This window comes from Lactuca sativa, chromosome 8 (genome assembly GCF_002870075.4).
Source record: "Lactuca sativa cultivar Salinas chromosome 8, Lsat_Salinas_v11, whole genome shotgun sequence".
In the NCBI taxonomy this organism is placed as follows: domain Eukaryota; kingdom Viridiplantae; phylum Streptophyta; class Magnoliopsida; order Asterales; family Asteraceae; genus Lactuca; species Lactuca sativa.
In genome coordinates, this window is record NC_056630.2 from 117,900,609 (window position 1) to 117,912,817 (window position 12,209).

Genomic DNA, 12,209 nt, shown 5'->3' on the forward strand with positions numbered 1-12,209 from the left:
ACTGTAAGCACGAAGCTTAGTGAGTTCCCCAATATACACTTACGCACATACGCCTTTCCAGGCCCTGACCTTCCGATCCTCATTATCACGCCTTCCGGCCCATAACATAATCGCCTTCCGGCCCATAACATATTGCCTTCCGGCCCACATAACATACATAGCACATATAACAAATAACTTACCACATATAGCATACATATCACATAACATATCCGACCTTCCGGTCACAAAGTCAAACCCTTCCGGGTACAGTATAGTGAGAAGACACACCTCGCGGCCACTGGAAGATAGCAACTCCTGAAATCTCTTGCACTTGATCCTCCGAGCTACAAGCTCCCTGTCTCATCATATATCTCTTTTTAATACTTCTATCTTCCACGTTAACTGACCCTAAAACGTTACACACAGGTCAACTCTGGTCAACGGCCATCTCGACTGGACTCGGCGAGTACCCTGGCGACTCGGCGAGTCTAGTCGTCCTCACCAATTCCTGCATGATCCCTTTCTACTCGTCGAGTATCCCTCTTGACTCGACGAGGTCCTCGTGGAAGAATCGCGGGGCCACCCCGACTCTACTCGCCGAGCCTGAAGAACAAACTCGGCGAGTCCCAGTAAATCTTCAAGCTACTCGCCGAGTCTGATCATCCGACTCGGCGAGTCTACGCCATGCAGTCGATCGAACTGCTTCCTGAGATACATATATTCTCGAATATACAAACATGGGACCTTCTGGACCTCTAAGGGTCCTAATACAAGGTTATAAACGTTGAATAACAACACAACAATCCATCTAGACTCCAAATGGGTTCCATAAACCCTAAATCTATATACACATCAATCACAGGAGAATGTAATCCGAATTATTACCTGAATGATGTACCTTCCATGTCCCCAAACTTCAGAACTCGAACTCCCTGCAGTTCCTTTAGCTAAAACCCTTCTCCTCCTTGCACAACAATTCCTTCAAGGTCACCAATGGCCTTCAAATTTGCTCTAGCCGCCCCAGTCGCCTAGGGTTCTTCCCAATCGATCCAAAGTCGTGAAATGACGGCATAATAACCCTTATATACGACCCAATACTGAACGGCTAGGGTTTCCGCTGAACAGCGTCGACTCGCCGAGTCCATATCTGGACTCGTCGAGTCCAGTCGTGAACCCGCGACCAAACCTGCGACCCTACTCGGCGAGTCTGGCTCCAACTCGTCAAGTCTCCCCTTTAAAACACCCCCAAAATGCAACTTAACAATACTTGAGATTTTGGGCTGTTACAATTCTCCCCCACTAGAATTAGACTTCGCCCTCGAAGTCTCACTCTGAAAATAGCTCTGGCTGCTGCTCCCGCATCTCACGTTTCGGCTTCCCTAGACACTACCGATCTCTCCCGAGGCCGCTACTGAACCAATACCAGAGGTACCTCCTTGTTCCTCAGAACCTTGATCTTCCGATCTCCGACGGCCACTGGCCTCTCGACGTAACACAGGCTCGCATCCACCTAATCGTTCTCTAGTAGAACCACTGCTGACTCATTCACTATACACCTCTTCAATTGCGACACATACCAGTGTCATGGATCCGTCCCAATTCCGTTGACAGCTCCAAACGATAGGCCACCCTTCCTATCTTCGCACCTTCACGAAAAGACCCAACATACCGGGGCCCCCCATTTACCCCTCTTCCTAAATCGAAACACCCCGTCAGAAATACGAAGTCGCCGACCTGAATCACATGCTCGCAGCGGCGTCTGCCTGCATAACTTTCCTGTTAACTCTAGACGATCACTAACTCTCTTTAACCTGCTGAGTCTGCTTTGTCAACTAAAGTACGAACTCTGAACTGCTCATCACTCTCTGTAATCGGAAATTACCCAAGATGCACTCTGCTCCAAATCTCAACGATCACTCAACCCATAAGGGTTAGGAAACCCTGAACCACCGGATCCCCGATCCAAAGCCCACTTTGCCCATTCCGGACCGACTGAGAGATCCGTTCTCCCTCTCAGATCAACTCTCACAAGTTCCCTCTTGCCATCATATACACATACTGAACTAGTCCCAACACTCGCAGGTTGAAAAACCCGATTCACTGATGATATCCTCGAACATCTCCCAAGACGAACCACTAATATTCGTCCTATACCCTGATCAGAATCACACTGAGAATTCAAGATTCTCTATTCCCTTGCATCCTTTCTGAGTCTCGTCAGTCATCCCAACCCGGATGGGTTCCTACTTCACTGCCGCAAACACGATGCTCGAAACCATACTTGAAATACTCTAACCATAATTCTGCTCTGCAGCTTTCACTTTCGTGAACTTGCACCCCTTCGGAGTTACACACCTTCCTCTTTTCCTTTTTCCAAGGAACCCTCTTGGCCATAATGCCACTCCAACCGGTGCCACGGTGCTCGCCCCAAGCGACACCACCCTTTTTGCGTAACCGCTATCCACATACTCTGGTTCTCATTGCAGGGGCTCTCAATCTCATGCACTCTCTCCACTCATCAAGATTACTGCCTCAGCTAAACAAGATCACCAATCCCGGGGCCCGACCTTCCAGTGTAATCACACTGCACATACACCATCCGTAATCTCAAACTGATCCAGCAATACCAACAGAGTCTCCAGCATGACTGGACCGACCCTCATAACACATACTAGCCACTCGAGGCTATATCTCTGTGGGTCCGTACACCCAACTCTGCGAACCCTCAGGTTCTAACTCTGGAACCTTCCGGTTCCAGCTCTAGAAACATGCACAACATAATCCCGGTTACTTACTCAAGCTTGATCCCGACCTTCTCTCAGGCCTCCACAATCGAATGCCCTAGGTCTGTATCCCGCCCCGCATACCCGACACTCGCTCTCGTCGGCCTATACTTTGCGCTGACAAACACTGCTGAATCCCAACAGCTAAGCACCCTCACATACTCATCGATCTCCCGGAGAATTTTCTAATTCTCCCCCACTAAAACACTGACTAACTGCCACCGATCGTCATTAACGACCTTACAAAACAATCCTGTACAAAGAGAACAATTACACACTGACTGCTTCCCACAAGCACAAGCAACCCTCAGCAAAACACACCTCCTCCCTGATCAACCCACTCACAAGAATCTAGTCCTTCAATCATCCACTCTACGACTGTAGATGCTACCCGACAATCAACCCAGTGCCGCCTCTCCCCTAACAACCCCCACGAACGATAACCAAAGGAATCCGCGACAATAACCCATAACCAACCCACAATCTGCCCAAAGGATGAACACCACATCGAAAACCGCACAAGACTACTGACACTAAAACACCAATTATAACCATACCCAACCATCAGGGAACAACGAATGCCAAAGCGAAAACCTGAAGCACCAATCCATAACCATGCCAGACCCGCGAAACTACGAATACCGCATCGAAATCCATACAAGATACCAGCACAAACAATACGCCAAATCAATGCAAGACAATTAAGACATCATGAAAACATCATACCCGCAGCTGCCTCCGGCACTGCTCCGTCTCCCTCTGTCGCACGCAGATAAACACGACCCTGAGCCTTCTGGGGCTCCGCTCCATCCTGTCCTCCTCAAATCCCGAATTGGCACTGACTGCCAACAATCCCGTGCACAGTGCCCCTCCTTTCCGCACTTGCGGCATGCACCACCGGACCCGCAAGCTCCGATGTAACCCCTTTTTACTCGATCATCGACATCTATGGTCTCATGCTTTCCTACTGCATCTCTATACTCCACTTATTACTACTCCTGACAATTCTTGCTTTCTTACATACTGCACCCGGTTCTCCCCCACTAGGGTTCGAACCAACACCAATTAGTATACAATCAACCCACGACTATCTTTCACCAGCGAAATCGTACCTGCCCCAGTAAAGTGCTGTGCAACACCCGATAGTCCCTCCCCTTATGAAGTCAATCAATCCCCTATACTCTGAACCTCTAGCTAACTCTCCAAGAACTTCTCATCACGGCTGCCTCTAATCGTTCCAAATCCCATACTGATCTAATACTAAGCACCTGCACTGCTCGATAACATCTCTGGCTCACAGACTGCACCGCAACATCATCGTTCCTCTCATCTCAGCTCATCAACCCGTATCCAACGCCGGATTTGTCCCAAGGACAGGGACTTACTCTCAACATAGACGACAACTCTCCGCACTGCAAAACTCGTCTGAACTCTTCACTGCTACCACTATAACCCAACCTGTTATTCTCAATTAGGTGTGGTGTGGTTCTCGACTACCTCAGCCCCAACTGACTGTCTGTTCACGGTAAATCTCTGTCTCGCGGTACACCCGCTACCTGATGCTCTGAGGGAAGTCATTATCGATAACTACCTGCAGGGTGTACTCCCAAATCCAGAACTGAAACTCCAGACCTCTCGCGTCTTGCACACGAGCATAAGTGACACTACCCACCCAAAAGGTGACCTCTCCTCTGTCGTCTGATTGCTCGACTCAACTGAAATTCTCCCCTGTCTTTGACTTTTACCAAAATACTCTGATAGGCACTTGCCTTTCCCCTCGAGGAACGCCTCTCCGTACTCAATCATGGTCTACAGGCCTGAAACCCATAACGTCCAATCTCTACCTCATCGGTCATAACCGGATAACAAGATAGCCACAAGCATCATCCACTACGAACCATGGTACTCATCCCATGACATCCCTCCTCAACATGCTTCGGTGTATGGTACCTGAACCATAGCACCACTCCTCAATCTGCTCCAATGTATAGCACTCGGACCACAACATCTATCTCAATCTGTTCCGATGTATGGTGCTCGGACCATAACATCACTCTGTATCCGCTCCGATGTATGGTATCCGAACCATAAAATCACCCCTCAATCTGTTCCTTAGGACCTTCAGAATGCCCCCTGTATCAAGTATGGGTCCTCTGCTTTCAGTAGTACGGGCCCATACTACCTGCCACATATACCCATACTTTCCACACGGACCATCCCAGAGTTCCTAAGTAGCTGATAAACCTGCTCTTTCACCCATCTCATCGCGCGTGCTCGCTTTCCAACGAAATCCTCTACCCTACCAGCGCACTCATCTGGCTAGGTTTACTCCCTAGTCCCTTCCGCTGTCCTCCCACTTCTTTGCTATCAGCTGCTGAAGAGTTCCTAATGATGCCAGCCCTCTACCTCCTGAGTATCGTCATACTCACTTAGTAGCTGACTCCCATCATCGATAACTCCACAAAGCACAAAGCAAGCAGCATTCGAGCATTGAAGCATACATAGGACTCCCCATCTGTGGTAGCTCCACCTTCTCGGCTCATCCTCGGAAGTACCTCTGTACCCCGTAGCTTTACCCCTTGAGCGTTCTAACTAGATACTCTCACTCATCACATACACACAAAAGCATAACGCACATATAACAGCAAACCCTAGGCTAAGGCATCACAAATCAGGCCACTCTAGTCCTAAGATATGAAATACCTAGCCTGTCTCTAGCATGCAATAATATCTCATAAAGTGCATAATAGATATTTCATAATACAAAAGTAAGGGTATTTTGGGAAATCACCGTTTGGCTCTGGCTGATTGTACACACTGCTCTTTCTTGCTTTCTATTTGAACTCTTATTCACTTTTAGAAAACTATTTATTTGAAAACCTTTTCTTAATTCCTCAGTTTGAGTCCAGACTCACCTGTAGGCGCGTCCGAATCCCTCAAACCAAGGCTTTGATACCAATTGTAACACCGTGGTTTTCAAAGCAAAATTTTTCATTTAAATAATCAATTTAATATTAAAACACTTGTTTAAAATCTTATTCATATTCGAATTACAAAACATAGTTCCATTTTCATTTGAATAGACAACCAGGATCCTCCAAAATACAACTCTTTCCTCGGTGTGTACAATCGAGCCGATGCCATTCCGCGTTACTGAAAGAACCTGAAACATCATAACATAAATACTGTAAGCACGAAGCTTAGTGAGTTCCCCAATATACACTTACGCACATACGCCTTTCCAGGCCCTGACCTTCCGGTCCTCATTATCACGCCTTCCGGCCCATAACATAATCGCCTTCCGGCCCATAACATATTGCCTTCCGGCCCACATAACATACATAGCACATATAACAAATAACTTACCACATATAGCATACATATCACATAACATATCCGACCTTCCGGTCACAAAGTCAAACCCTTCCGGGTACAGTATAGTGAGAAGACTCACCTCGCGGCCACTGGAAGATAGCAACTCCTGAAATCTCTTGCACTTGATCCTCCGAGCTACAAGCTCCCTGTCTCATCATATATCTCTTTTTAATACTTCTATCTTCCACGTTAACTGACCCTAAAACGTTACACACAGGTCAACTCTGGTCAACGGCCATCTCGACTGGACTCGGCGAGTACCCTGGCGACTCGGCGAGTCTAGTCGTCCTCACCAATTCCTGCATGATCCCTTTCTACTCGTCGAGTATCCCTCTTGACTCGACGAGGTCCTCGTGGAAGAATCGCGGGGCCACCCCGACTCTACTCGCCGAGCCTGAAGAACAAACTCGGCGAGTCCCAGTAAATCTTCAAGCTACTCGCCGAGTCTGATCATCCGACTCGGCGAGTCTACGCCATGCAGTCGATCGAACTGCTTCCTGAGATACATATATTCTCGAATATACAAACATGGGACCTTCTGGACCTCTAAGGGTCCTAATACAAGGTTATAAACGTTGAATAACAACACAACAATCCATCTAGACTCCAAATGGGTTCCATAAACCCTAAATCTATATACACATCAATCACAGGAGAATGTAATCCGAATTATTACCTGAATGATGTACCTTCCATGTCCCCAAACTTCAGAACTCGAACTCCCTGCAGTTCCTTTAGCTAAAACCCTTCTCCTCCTTGCACAACAATTCCTTCAAGGTCACCAATGGCCTTCAAATTTGCTCTAGCCGCCCCAGTCGCCTAGGGTTCTTCCCAATCGATCCAAAGTCGTGAAATGACGGCATAATAACCCTTATATACGACCCAATACTGAACGGCTAGGGTTTCCGCTGAACAGCGTCGACTCGCCGAGTCCATATCTGGACTCGTCGAGTCCAGTCGTGAACCCGCGACCAAACCTGCGACCCTACTCGGCGAGTCTGGCTCCAACTCGTCGAGTCTCCCCTTTAAAACACCCCCAAAATGCAACTTAACAATACTTGAGATTTTGGGCTGTTACAATTCTCCCCCACTAGAATTAGACTTCGCCCTCGAAGTCTCACTCTGAAAATAGCTCTGGCTGCTGCTCCCGCATCTCACGTTTCGGCTTCCCTAGACACTACCGATCTCTCCCGAGGCCGCTACTGAACCAATACCAGAGGTACCTCCTTGTTCCTCAGAACCTTGATCTTCCGATCTCCGACGGCCACTGGCCTCTCGACGTAACACAGGCTCGCATCCACCTAATCGTTCTCTAGTAGAACCACTGCTGACTCATTCACTATACACCTCTTCAATTGCGACACATACCAGTGTCATGGATCCGTCCCAATTCCGTTGACAGCTCCAAACGATAGGCCACCCTTCCTATCTTCGCACCTTCACGAAAAGACCCAACATACCGGGGCCCCCCATTTACCCCTCTTCCTAAATCGAAACACCCCGTCAGAAATACGAAGTCGCCGACCTGAATCACATGCTCGCAGCGGCGTCTGCCTGCATAACTTTCCTGTTAACTCTAGACGATCACTAACTCTCTTTAACCTGCTGAGTCTGCTTTGTCAACTAAAGTACGAACTCTGAACTGCTCATCACTCTCTGTAATCGGAAATTACCCAAGATGCACTCTGCTCCAAATCTCAACGATCACTCAACCCATAAGGGTTAGGAAACCCTGAACCACCGGATCCCCGATCCAAAGCCCACTTTGCCCATTCCGGACCGACTGAGAGATCCGTTCTCCCTCTCAGATCAACTCTCACAAGTTCCCTCTTGCCATCATATACACATACTGAACTAGTCCCAACACTCGCAGGTTGAAAAACCCGATTCACTGATGATATCCTCGAACATCTCCCAAGACGAACCACTAATATCCGTCCTATACCCTGATCAGAATCACACTGAGAATTCAAGATTCTCTATTCCCTTGCATCCTTTCTGAGTCTCGTCAGTCATCCCAACCCGGATGGGTTCCTACTTCACTGCCGCAAACACGATGCTCGAAACCATACTTGAAATACTCTAACCATAATTCTGCTCTGCAGATTTCACTTTCGTGAACTTGCACCCCTTCGGAGTTACACACCTTCCTCTTTTCCTTTTTCCAAGGAACCCTCTTGGCCATAATGCCACTCCAACCGGTGCCACGGTGCTCGCCCCAAGCGACACCACCCTTTTTGCGTAACCGCTATCCACATACTCTGGTTCTCATTGCAGGGGCTCTCAATCTCATGCACTCTCTCCACTCATCAAGATTACTGCCTCAGCTAAACAAGATCACCAATCCCGGGGCCCGACCTTCCAGTGTAATCACACTGCACATACACCATCCGTAATCTCAAACTGATCCAACAATACCAACAGAGTCTCCAGCATGACTGGACCGACCCTCATAACACATACTAGCCACTCGAGGCTATATCTCTGTGGGTCCGTACACCCAACTCTGCGAACCCTCAGGTTCTAACTCTGGAACCTTCCGGTTCCAGCTCTAGAAACATGCACAACATAATCCCGGTTACTTACTCAAGCTTGATCCCGACCTTCTCTCAGGCCTCCACAATCGAATGCCCTAGGTCTGTATCCCGCCCCGCATACCCGACACTCGCTCTCGTCGGCCTATACTTTGCGCTGACAAACACTGCTGAATCCCAACAGCTAAGCACCCTCACATACTCATCGATCTCCCGGAGAATTTTCTAATTCTCCCCCACTAAAACACTGACTAACTGCCACCGATCGTCATTAACGACCTTACAAAACAATCTTGTACAAAGAGAACAATTACACACTGACTGCTTCCCACAAGCACAAGCAACCCTCAGCAAAACACACCTCCTCCCTGATCAACCCACTCACAAGAATCTAGTCCTTCAATCATCCACTCTACGACTGTAGATGCTACCCGACAATCAACCCAGTGCCGCCTCTCCCCTAACAACCCCCACGAACGATAACCAAAGGAATCCGCGACAATAACCCATAACCAACCCACAATCTGCCCAAAGGATGAACACCACATCGAAAACCGCACAAGACTACTGACACTAAAACACCAATTATAACCATACCCAACCATCAGGGAACAACGAATGCCAAAGCGAAAACCTGAAGCACCAATCCATAACCATGCCAGACCCGCGAAACTACGAATACCGCATCGAAATCCATACAAGATACCAGCACAAACAATACGCCAAATCAATGAAAGACAATTAAGACATCATGAAAACATCATACCCGCAGCTGCCTCCGGCACTGCTCCGTCTCCCTCTGTCGCACGCAGATAAACACGACCCTGAGCCCTCTGGGGCTCCGCTCCATCCTGTCCTCCTCAAATCCCGAATTGGCACTGACTGCCAACAATCCCGTGCACAGTGCCCCTCCTTTCCGCACTTGCGGCATGCACCACCGGACCCGCAAGCTCCGATGTAACCCCTTTTTACTCGATCATCGACATCTATGGTCTCATGCTTTCCTACTGCATCTCTATACTCCACTTATTACTACTCCTGACAATTCTTGCTTTCTTACATACTGCACCCGGTTCTCCCCCACTAGGGTTCGAACCAACACCAATTAGTATACAATCAACCCACGACTATCTTTCACCAGCGAAATCATACCTGCCCCAGTAAAGTGCTGTGCAACACCCGATAGTCCCTCCCCTTATGAAGTCAATCAATCCCCTATACTCTGAACCTCTAGCTAACTCTCCAAGAACTGCTCATCACGGCTGCCTCTAATCGTTCCAAATCCCATACTGATCTAATACTAAGCACCTGCACTGCTCGATAACATCTCTGGCTCACAGACTGCACCGCAACATCATCGTTCCTCTCATCTCAGCTCATCAACCCGTATCCAACGCCGGATTTGTCCCAAGGACAGGGACTTACTCTCAACATAGACGACAACTCTCCGCACTGCAAAACTCGTCTGAACTCTTCACTGCTACCACTATAACCCAACCTGTTATTCTCAATTAGGTGTGGTGTGGTTCTCGACTACCTCAGCCCCAACTGACTGTCTGTTCACGGTAAATCTCTGTCTCGCGGTACACCCGCTACCTGATGCTCTGAGGGAAGTCATTATCGATAACTACCTGCAGGGTGTACTCCCAAATCCAGAACTGAAACTCCAGACCTCTCGCGTCTTGCACACGAGCATAAGTGACACTACCCACCCAAAAGGTGACCTCTCCTCTGTCGTCTGATTGCTCGACTCAACTGAAATTCTCCCCTGTCTTTGACTTTTACCAAAATACTCTGATAGGCACTTGCCTTTCCCCTCGAGGAACGCCTCTCCGTACTCAATCATGGTCTACAGGCCTGAAACCCATAGCGTCCAATCTCTACCTCATCGGTCATAACCGGATAACAAGATAGCCACAAGCATCATCCACTACGAACCATGGTACTCATCCCATGACATCCCTCCTCAACATGCTTCGGTGTATGGTACCTGAACCATAGCACCACTCCTCAATCTGCTCCAATGTATAGCACTCGGACCACAACATCTATCTCAATCTGTTCCGATGTATGGTGCTCGGACCATAACATCACTCTGTATCCGCTCCGATGTATGGTATCCGAACCATAAAATCACCCCTCAATCTGTTCCTTAGGACCTTCAGAATGCCCCCTGTATCAAGTATGGGTCCTCTGCTTTCAGTAGTACGGGCCCATACTACCTGCCACATCTACCCATACTTTCCACACGGACCATCCCAGAGTTCCTAAGTAGCTGATAAACCTGCTCTTTCACCCATCTCATCGCGCGTGCTCGCTTTCCAATGAAATCCTCTACCCTACCAGCGCACTCATCTGGCTAGGTTTACTCCCTAGTCCCTTCCGCTGTCCTCCCACTTCTTTGCTATCAGCTGCTGAAGAGTTCCTAATGATGCCAGCCCTCTACCTCCTGAGTATCGTCATACTCACTTAGTAGCTGACTCCCATCATCGATAACTCCACAAAGCACAAAGCAAGCAGCATTCGAGCATTGAAGCATACATAGGACTCCCCATCTGTGGTAGCTCCACCTTCTCGGCTCATCCTCGGAAGTACCTCTGTACCCCGTAGCTTTACCCCTTGAGCGTTCTAACTAGATACTCTCACTCATCACATACACACAAAAGCATAACGCACATATAACAGCAAACCCTAGGCTAAGGCATCACAAATCAGGCCACTCTAGTCCTAAGATATGAAATACCTAGCCTGTCCCTAGCATGCAATAATATCTCATAAAGTGCATAATAGATATTTCATAATACAAAAGTAAGGGTATTTTGGGAAATCACCGTTTGGCTCTGGCTGATTGTACACACTGCTCTTTCTTGCTTTCTATTTGAACTCTTATTCACTTTTAGAAAACTATTTATTTGAAAACCTTTTCTTAATTCCTCAGTTTGAGTCCAGACTCACCTGTAGGCGCGTCCGAATCCCTCAAACCAAGGCTTTGATACCAATTGTAACACCGTGGTTTTCAAAGCAAAATTTTTCATTTAAATAATCAATTTAATATTAAAACACTTGTTTAAAATCTTATTCATATTCGAATTACAAAACATAGTTCCATTTTCATTTGAATAGACAACCAGGATCCTCCAAAATACAACTCTTTCCTCGGTGTGTACAATCGAGCCGATGCCATTCCGCGTTACTGAAAGAACCTGAAACATCATAACATAAATACTGTAAGCACGAAGCTTAGTGAGTTCCCCAATATACACTTACGCACATACGCCTTTCCAAGCCCTGACCTTCCGGTCCTCATTATCACGCCTTCCGGCCCATAACATAATCGCCTTCCGGCCCATAACATATTGCCTTCCGGCCCACATAACATACATAGCACATATAACAAATAACTTACCACATATAGCATACATATCACATAACATATCCGACCTTCCGGTCACAAAGTCAAACCCTTCCGGGTACAGTATAGTGAGAAGACTCACCTCGCGGCCACTGGAAGATAGCAACTCCTGAAATCTCTTGC